Below are 9813 nucleotides of genomic sequence, written 5' to 3' on the forward strand. Positions count from 1 at the left end.
TGTACACCCAAACATTCAGAAATCTCATTGCCTTTATTCACTTCCGCAGAGGGAGACATTAATCTCTTCTGAGCACATGATCAGCTAACTTTCCACCTTCTGCCTATTTTCTACTTTGTCAGAGGGTTTATGGGGGAGGTGATGGGCAAAAGATGAGAGTAAAGAGGTGAGAGTAGTTACATTCATCTTGCTATTTATATTCTACTAATTGTTAAATTTGAGAAAATGATTTAAAATCAAATTTTAAAACTTGTACCAGGGAGAACTAACATGCATCAAGGGCTCATTTTCCTTAGAAAAAGAATTATGCATTTACATAAATTATTAATATTCTGTGATACTCTCGTATATAATTCCAACTTTCCATTTTCTTCTCCCCTTTTGGTCGTCACTCACTGCCAATAAGAACTGTTAATTTTTTAAGTTGTGCTGGTTCAGCTTTTTATTTCTACTGTCTAGTTTTTATGAACTGGTAACTTTTAAATAAAATTCATATTTGACTTTATTAAGCCCTCACTGCTCTCAAAGCCTGTTTGCCTGTTCTTTACTTTCACAGATCAGAGTGTTAATGAATAAGCACAAAATGTCAGAACGCAATTTCTCTTTGTGCTTTCAAAGGTGACATTTTCTTAGGTAATTATATCAAAATGAATGGATTGAGCCACACAGTCTTTCTTCCCTGTCTTTTAGGTGATAGGTTTACAGCGCTTATGCTTAACTCTTCACTGGCTCTGACCTAACTAGGTCATTCAAATAGGAAGTTATTAGCTGTTTTTCTTCTTATTATTGCATTTTAATATTCATTTCACTAAAGACTTGTAACTAATTTTGTTCACCCCATTTGAGTGAAGTAATTCTTTAAATCCAGAGGTTATTTTTTTTTTAAAAAAGGTAACTATCAAATGAGAGATAGAACATCAAGTTGTATTCACTGATTCACTCCAGATCCATAATACATGATGCCATTAAAAAAAAAAAACTACTATGATCTTGATGAATAATGATAATGAGAAGGAAGGTAAGGAAGGAGGGAGAGGAGAGGGAAAGCAAGAAAGGAGGAAGAAAAAAATCAACAGTGGAAAATAAAACATCCTTGGAACAGAGTATCTTACTCTTGGAAAAGTGCTTCTGTTCTTTGTCCAGTGGCAATATGAGGAGGAGGCAGTCAACAGTTCCAGACAAACCAGAGCTTGTCCTGGGGTGGGGTGGAGTTTTCATCTCTTAAACATGGATGGTATGAAAGGGAATGAATGAGTTGATGATAGTCTTATAATTATTTGCCCATTTCTAGTCTAGAGATACTCTATTTTTAGCTCCTAATTTTTTAGAATTTTTACACATTGTTATACTTTCACTGATACCCCTAATAACATAGTATGACTATGAATCTGTACGTAAATGAGATGCCAGGGATAGATAAGGTGAGCTGCACTCCCACATACAACTGAACACACAGAATATCTCCCCTGATGAAGTCAGCTTTTTCAACTGCTGTGGTATTAGAATTCCCGGTCAATAGACAACCAGCTCCATTGCTCTTGGCCCAAAATGAAGCGGAACATCATGGTGGAAGGAGTGGCAGGGAAAAGCAGCTCAAGACATTGCACCAGGATCAAAGAGAAAGAGACTTCTCCTCTCACCAAGGACAAAATATGGACCTCCAAATCACACCCCAGGTGACTCACCTCCTCCAGCCACATCTTACCTGACTGCAGTTAACACCTAGTTAATTACTTTCAGGGGTTTAATGCACTAATTAGGTTAGGACATAGCTCATTTATTTCACCTATAAACTTTCTTGCATTGTCTCACGAGCTTTTGGGAGACACATCATATCTAAATGATAACATCCCCTCCCAATTTTATAACAGAATTACTGAAATTATTAAGAGGAGTTATGGATTATCTGTGCAGACTCTTCACTTCATAAAAAAGATACTGAACAAGTTAAATGACTTCTACAAGGTCACAGGTTAATCACACTTGTTTGTGTATAGAATTGCATAACAGATAATATGTCAGATGGTGATTCATGAGGGTTTGGAGTCATAAAAAAAGCTCAGATACCCAGCTACAAGCCTTTTATATGGAGAAAGAGAAGTTAAAGAATTTAAAGAGCAGAAGAGTGAAACATTGAGAGTAAGGCACTAAGCGGTTATTTGAACAAATTCTGGGTCAAAAGTTTATATTGACATCTCCTTCAATAGGTGAGAACTCTGTATGGTAGATTTTATCCTCAATTATTAGGTGAGGGGACTATGGTTCTGAACGAAGAAATATTTTGCCAAGCTCATTAAGCCAGGGTTTAAATTCATGTTTTTCTTAACACCCTTATTTATATATTTTATAAAATCTTGTGAATATACAGCATTGATAATAATACTTTTGTATGCAGTCCTTATATTTTCTCCCAATTTTTTGTCCCCCACTAGTTATTTATTTGGAACATATTTATTGAGAATTTACTACTGGTAGCCTCTAAACTGTGGAGGGTAGATATAAAGACCTTCTGTTCCTGGGAACTTACCATCTGGTACTGTTATTCAGGGAAGTGTAGTAATGTGTCATAAGAGAGGTGTGACACGATAATTCAAAGGTGCAACTATAGTAGCCCCTGTTTCTTTCTTAAATTCTCAGAGGTTTTCATGGGAGACATGGCCACATATTTTTCCTCTCCTGATCATGATCCAATGGACAAATGATGTTCGGTGTGATGGGATGGTGGGAGTGAATGAACAGGGATAGAAAAGTAGAAGGCATGTGCAAAGAACTTTGGGGAGTACAGTCTAACCAAGGTGTTTAAAAAAAAAAAAGTACACTACAAAGCAGTTCTTAATGGAGACTTTTGTGGCCACAGTAAAACATTTTAACTTTATGTAGTAGCTATGGGAAGCCATGAAGAGTTGTTGAGAAGTAGCACTCTTACATGATCAGAATTGGTTTTATTCCTTTTTTGTAACCTTTAACAACTGTGCAGTACAACCAGCTACTCTTTTTTATTTTTGAGCCAATATTTCCTCATCTATAAAATGTCAAGTAAAATACCTTATATTTTCTACTTATTTCTCAATAATGCTCTATAATAAACTCCCCAGGATGTAGTAACTTGCAATTATAAGCATCGGTTCTCATGCTCACCAGGTGTAGATGGGCTGATTTAGCACGGGCTAAGGTTGCCCATTGAATTCAGGTCTATTCTATTTGTACTTTTTTCTGGATCCCAGATTGATGTGAGGGCAGTTGTTACCAGTGGGTTAGTGTCTCTGGGAAATAGACTCTGAGATGTAGGCATGCATACAGACAAAGCACTTGGAATCAGTATCTGTGGAATTGAGGAGGAAAGAGGATCGGGCAGGAGAGAGTCGAACTCCATTCTATCACAACAAAAGTCCTTGCTAATTTCACTGGATACTCTAGTGCTATGATCGTGCGTCAAAGTAGCATACCTGTAGCACATCAAAATCATTTCATGTCCCGTGTCTAACAGTCCTTGAAATGTCAAGTTATTATTCTGTCTCTCCAAATAAAAAAGCTAACAATATAAACAGTCAAAAGTCCCTTTCAGGGAAGGACTGGGGAAAGTATTACAATATATTTTTGCTATGTGATTGCAATGTCCTTCCTCCCTGTGGCCTGGCAAGTTGTTTATTTTGGTACTGGGTCCAACAATCTGGCTCAGGTCTGGAACCAAGTGAAAAGATGCAGGAATTCTTCAGGGGCCATTTCTCTCTGTCATCTAATCTTCCCTCATTGATTGCTCCAGATTATGTAGATTGAGCAGAATAATTGATATTTTCTTATTTTTCTCTAATGAAATCCTTATTCTATTAACTACCTCCATAATTCTCAGTGGGTAACATCTCCTTGATGGTCTCTTCCATCTTGCTACTTGTTTTGATAATTGAACTAATTTCTCTTCTGACAAATAAACGCTTTCACCTGCCTTGTATTGTTTGGGGAGAACTATTACATTTGTTGTTACTAATAGTCTTGTAGGGTAATGGTTTCTTTTACCATGATCTCTGACCTAGAGAGAAGTGACACCATTGAAAGTTAGTGGTGTTCTCCCCAGAACATTCCTTTTTGCTTATGTAAATAGTATATTATCTTGGTTCTCCCTTTGTCTCTGGTGGATTTTCTGGCCTAATATGGTATTACCACACTGTTAGTCAGTTTTCTGTTACTGAAACAAACTATTGAAGACAATCAACTTATAAAGAGAAAAGGTTCATTTTGTATTACAGTTTCAGAGATTCCAAATGATCAGTTTGCTCTGTTGTTTTGAGTCTATGTTGAGGTGGCACACTAAGGTGGGAGTGTTAGCAGAGTAAAACCTCTCATCTCATGGTGAGAAATAAAATGGATGAGAATGGGGCCAGTGTTCCTAATCCCCTTTGAGGATACACCCCAAATGACCTAAAGAACTCCTACTAGGCCCCACACCATAAAGATTCCACTACCTTTCATTAACACCCTTCTAGAGACCAAATTATAACACATGGGCCTTTGGGGGAGAGTCACCATCAAACTACAGTGACCACTTTAATGTGCATACTTTCCTTAACATTTTTTTTAATTATTCTATCACCAGTCTTTTCAATTCTAGAGTTTTACCTTATCTAGTGCAATCCAATACATTCTAAAAGCACTTCCAAGAACAATCTTTCAGCATGCCTGCACTAACTCTAAATGCCTTACCGAGGTGTCAGATCTTATGCCACAAGAGAAAGATCCCTTAGTGTCATACTTTGTTTTATGTAGGAATTCTAGTTTTCCTTAGTGTTTGCCTTCTTTTACAATTGTAATACTGGGCCTCATCAACTTTCTCTATGCTGAGATATAAGAATAGTACAAGATATAAGAATCCTTTCAGTTCTTAATGGCCTTTTATAACAATCAGCTTTTTATTACCTTCTCTCAAGAGCAGAAGTTGAGCTTTAGCAATAGTCACCCAATTCTATTGTCTTATTATTCCCTTAGTTCCTCAAAAACATGATTGGGGCAGCTACTGTATTTCCTTTCCTTGTTAATATTCCAGTTTATTTCCAAAAAAGATTTAATAATTGTTCCAAAATTCTATTTCAGTATTTTGGACTGCTCCCAGTTGGAGCTGTTACAGATTGGGTTCTCTTTGAGGTGTTCTCTGAGATGAAGTTGGATGACAGGAAGAAATATTGGTCAAAGGGAGAAGAGCTTCAAATTACTCTCAAAGAAAGCCTTAGGTGACCCTATAAGACACTCTGGAGCTCTGGAACTAGTCCATCCTGGGGTGATAAAACTGGTCATTTATGCTCCTGTATCGATCAATTATTGCATATGCACAGCCCCATGAAAGAAGCATGACCTTGGCAAGGTCATTTTCTTCACCTGAGACAATTCTTAGAGGGGCTGAGATGCATCTTCTATCACTATTCCCATAACCCTGGAGGGTTTTGATGACGCTTCTGGTACAATATCTCAGTCACTGACTTCATCTGCTTAATTCTAGTTCAGAAATCATCACACTGTTGTTTGAATTTCCTGATTCTCACTTCACTGTGACAGCTCTAGGAAAGGTCACTGGTGCCCTGATGGCTGTTGTAGCCAAAAAGAAAAAAAAAAAAAGAAGAAGAAAGATAGGAAAGAAGAACCACTCCACTCTCCCTCCACCAGACAATTAACAACAAACCTGGCAGAATCCTGTCCTTGAATATTTCGGTTTATTTATTATATTCCATAGAAATGCTCTTGTGTCTTGTAGGTAACAGAATGCACAAGGAGGAGAAAAAAAAAAGTCTGGCTCCATGTAGAGAAGGGAATGTGTCTCTTTAATTTGTGATATTTTATTGTAATCTTTTGTATACCCATGTTTCCTACTCTAGTGCAAAATCCTTGAACAGAGACTTATTCATATCTATATTCCCACAAGCAATTATAGATTTTTGTGTACATAATATGCTAATTTCCCTCTCCCTTCCCTTTCAAGGTGATGATTGTCCACAGGGAGAATTTCAAGATGTGGCACCAATGAAAATAATATCATAATAGTCCAAGCAGTGGATGACAGTGAGGACGGATAATAAATATGCCACAGTGTTAATTTGGCAGTATTTGATCCTAGATGACATGATGGTGTAGGGATGGGTGTGAGTGACTTTGGCATTGTTAAGGATACAGAGAGCATGGGAAGACTGGGTTGGGGGACAAGAGGAAAAGATGTACTATTTTTTTTTGGACGTTTGACTGCTCAAGGTCCAACAGTTGGGATCATCTACAAATCCCTTAGAAACATGAGACTGAAAAATAAAATGAGGATATAATAGCACTGGACACAGAAATGCAGAATTTACCTGTTTAATGCTTATAATACAAACATTAGAATGAGTTGCTTAAAACCATCCTGTGGAGAATGTAGGAAGAAGAGGACACTGAGGAGGAAAGAATGAGGAGAGCAAGTGAAAAGAGTGTGACAGATGCATGCAATTGGCATCTGTTTACAAAGGATAAGGCCATAGAGGCAGCCATGTTAATGGCACCTGGAGGGAACAGGGAGGTGAGGAGTGAGAAGTGAGCTCCGCAGAACTTCATTGTTATCCCCCTCACAACTATTTTGGAGTGCCTGCTTTATTCCAAGCACTATGATAGGCAGAGAAGGAGGATACAGTAATAAACACGATGGATACTGTTTTAATTTGTTAATGAAATGAAATTATCATTGAGGAAGCCGTGGCATTGAAGGGATGGGAACCACAGCCAGGGAGGGAATAGGTCTGGGAACTTCCTGTGACTCTCCCTTGGAGACAGATCACAATGCATGTGACCTTCCTCTCCACTTTGCTAGAAAGGTCCCTTCTTTAGCACCAGAGATGGGCTTAACCCATTAGGAACTGAGCAGCCTACCTGCCCCCCACTTTTAACCTGTTCTGTGAAGAACTTTCCATAGAATTTCTTTGATGTCTTCCGATATAAATAAAGCAGCCGCGGGGGCTCCTTTGTGTGTTAGAAGCTGGACCTGTCTGGTCAGCTTGTCCATCCTGCCTCTGCTTTTGAAACTGCTTTCTGTGTTTTATGGTTATTTTGACATTTTATTTCTCTCTTAGCTTTTATTTCCCAGCCAGCCCATTCCATAGGAGGGAACCCCATTTCCACCATGGGTGCAGAATGTGGGTGGTGGGCAGGTAACTTTCCTAGCAGTTTTTAGCTACATTTGCTATTATTTCCTTTCCTTTCATAGATGATACTAGATCATATTCATGTATTTAACAGATGAAGAAGGAGATTAGAGAAATTGAGAGTCTTGTTGAAATCATAAGGTGAGTTAGTAACAAAGCTAGGAGAAGATTCTGATTCTGTCTTTTCCATAGTGTTTTCACCATGCAAGACTGAATGTTTACTGGATGCTGAGACTATTCTATTTTGTATCTGGAATGTCCCCTAAAGTTTCATGTGTTGAAAGATTGGATGCCAATGAAACAGTGTTCAGAGGTGAGGATTTTGGAAATTGATTGGATCAAGAGCACTCTAATATCATCAATAAGTCCATCTATTGATGGATCATAGCTTTGGGGGCTCTTAGAAATTGTAGGAGGGGGAATTTAATTGAAGGAAGTGAGTCATTAGGTGAGAGCCCTTGGAGACTGTATTTTTTGTCCTGTGCCTTTTCTCTGTCTTTCTGCTTTCTGGTTACTATGAAGTGAACAGCTTTGTTCTGCCACATGCTCCTCACCATGATTTTTTGCCTTATCATAGGCCCACAAAAATGGGATTAAGCAACCATTCACTGAACCTCTGAATCCATGAGCCAAAACAAATCTTTGCTGCTTTAAGCTCCTTTGCTTCTTTGCTCCTTTAGGTGTTTTGTCACAGCAACTGAAAGTGACTAATACAGTTTCTTCTGCTTTACAAATAGAGATATAGTATTTTTATTAGGATATTATTATTGTTTCCTTGTTTTGGCTATAAACAAAGCATAAGAAAATACTATACAGTCATTGTGCTAGGCACTTGGGTTCAGAAATGAGCAAAGCAAAATAGTTTCTATATTCACTGAGCATGCAGTGAAGAATGTGCAAAAAGAAAAAGAGTTAATAACTACACAGAAATGTAACGATGCTGTGACCCATGAAGGAAAAGAGAAATTGCTATTTGTTTATTATTATTATTATAAAGTCATATATTATAAATATCTGCCAACCCATATGTACTTTTTCTCAGCGAAGCACTTTGTAGAAAATTCTGCTTTCTGGATCCTTTGGCACATTACTTTTAAGACATTTGATTTACCTACTGGCTATTTACCCTGAGGTCTATAAAGCCATATAGAATCCTTCCTCCTTATGTAAGCTTTTTATCATGTGAGTGCAAACTAATAACAGACCTCATTTTCCAAACACCTCCCATTGGTTCAGAATAACTAAACTTTGCATTGCTACTAATCAATTATTGATTAAACCCAGGTAGCCTGGGTTATTTATTCATGTATGCAAATTCTAACTTCTTACTTGCCAGTAACTGTCTAGATGCTGGAAAATATCAAGACCAAGTCTCTAATTTTGCTCTGGAAAATCTCCTAGCCTCAGGAATATCATAATGTGATATGAATTCCATAAAATATATTTCTCAAAGAAATTAAATCTACCCTATATGGGAACACATTAACAAAAGAAACAAAAGAATAAAATCCAGGAAGATTTATTTCTAAAAGTGCATTACTTTTGTGCTGTGGTTGTGGCTCAGAGGTAGAGCGCTTGCCTAGCATGTGTGAGGCACTGGGTTCAATCCTTAGCACCACATAAAAATTTTTAAAAAATGAAGATATTGTGTCTACCTAAAAACTAAAGTAAATAAATAAATATTTTTTTAAAGTGCATTGCTTTTAGAATCAGTGACTTTTCTTTAGGTTTAAAGAAGCTAGGTTCTCTGATGACCTACAGATAATAGGAGCTGGTGTATCAGAAAAGCAGACTACTCCAAAATTGTACCTATCTCACTTTCAGAGTTGGAGAAGATAATGCTAAGTAAAGTTAGACAATCCCCCCCCAAAAAAACCAAATTCCAAATGTTTTCTCTAATATAAGGTAACTGACTCATAGTGGAGTAGGGAGGGGGAGCATGGGAGGAATAGAAGAACTCTAGATAGGGCAGAGGGGTGGGAGGGGAAGAGAGGAGATAAACACAAAGAAATGAAGTGACTATTCTAGGGTTATGTTCCAGCTTTTTTTCCTTCTCATTTTCACTACATAACTTGAATTATTACATAACTCAAATTAATACACAATGTGAATTATTTATGGGATTTGAAGACACCCAACTGGTTAAAAACGGTTCTCTAGCAAATGCTATCTCCCTCTATCCTGGGAAAAGTAGTTCTTGTCATCTTCCACTGTTCTCTTGGGGAAAGCTGCTTTTTAGAATTCTTCAAGTTACCTGGGAAAGGAATTAAAAAGAAGAGGAGTCATAAGACTTTCTAATCAGTGACTTTTCTTTAGACTTCAAGAAGCTAGACTCCCTGATAACCTACAGGTAACAGCAGCTGGTGCATCAGAAAAGCAGACTACCCCAAAATTGTACCTCTCTGGGTGCCACCTATCTCATATGTTGCTCCCCAGATTCCTGTATAAATTGTGGGTGCCTGCAACCCCTAAGTGAGATGGTCTTTTTCAAGACTAAAAGTCCTTATCTTTCAATGTCCTGGCTTACTGCCCATGAAGCTCTTCCCTCACCTGTCACTTGTGTCTCAAGCTGTTGACTTCCTCAGGTAGCCGGGGCAATAGACCTTCCATAAATTGGTGTATTTATTAGCTCTCTTCCTCAGGAAACACATCCCTAGCCCCT

The sequence above is a fragment of the Ictidomys tridecemlineatus genome, chromosome 9 (assembly GCF_052094955.1).
Source record: "Ictidomys tridecemlineatus isolate mIctTri1 chromosome 9, mIctTri1.hap1, whole genome shotgun sequence".
NCBI lineage: Eukaryota > Metazoa > Chordata > Mammalia > Rodentia > Sciuridae > Ictidomys > Ictidomys tridecemlineatus.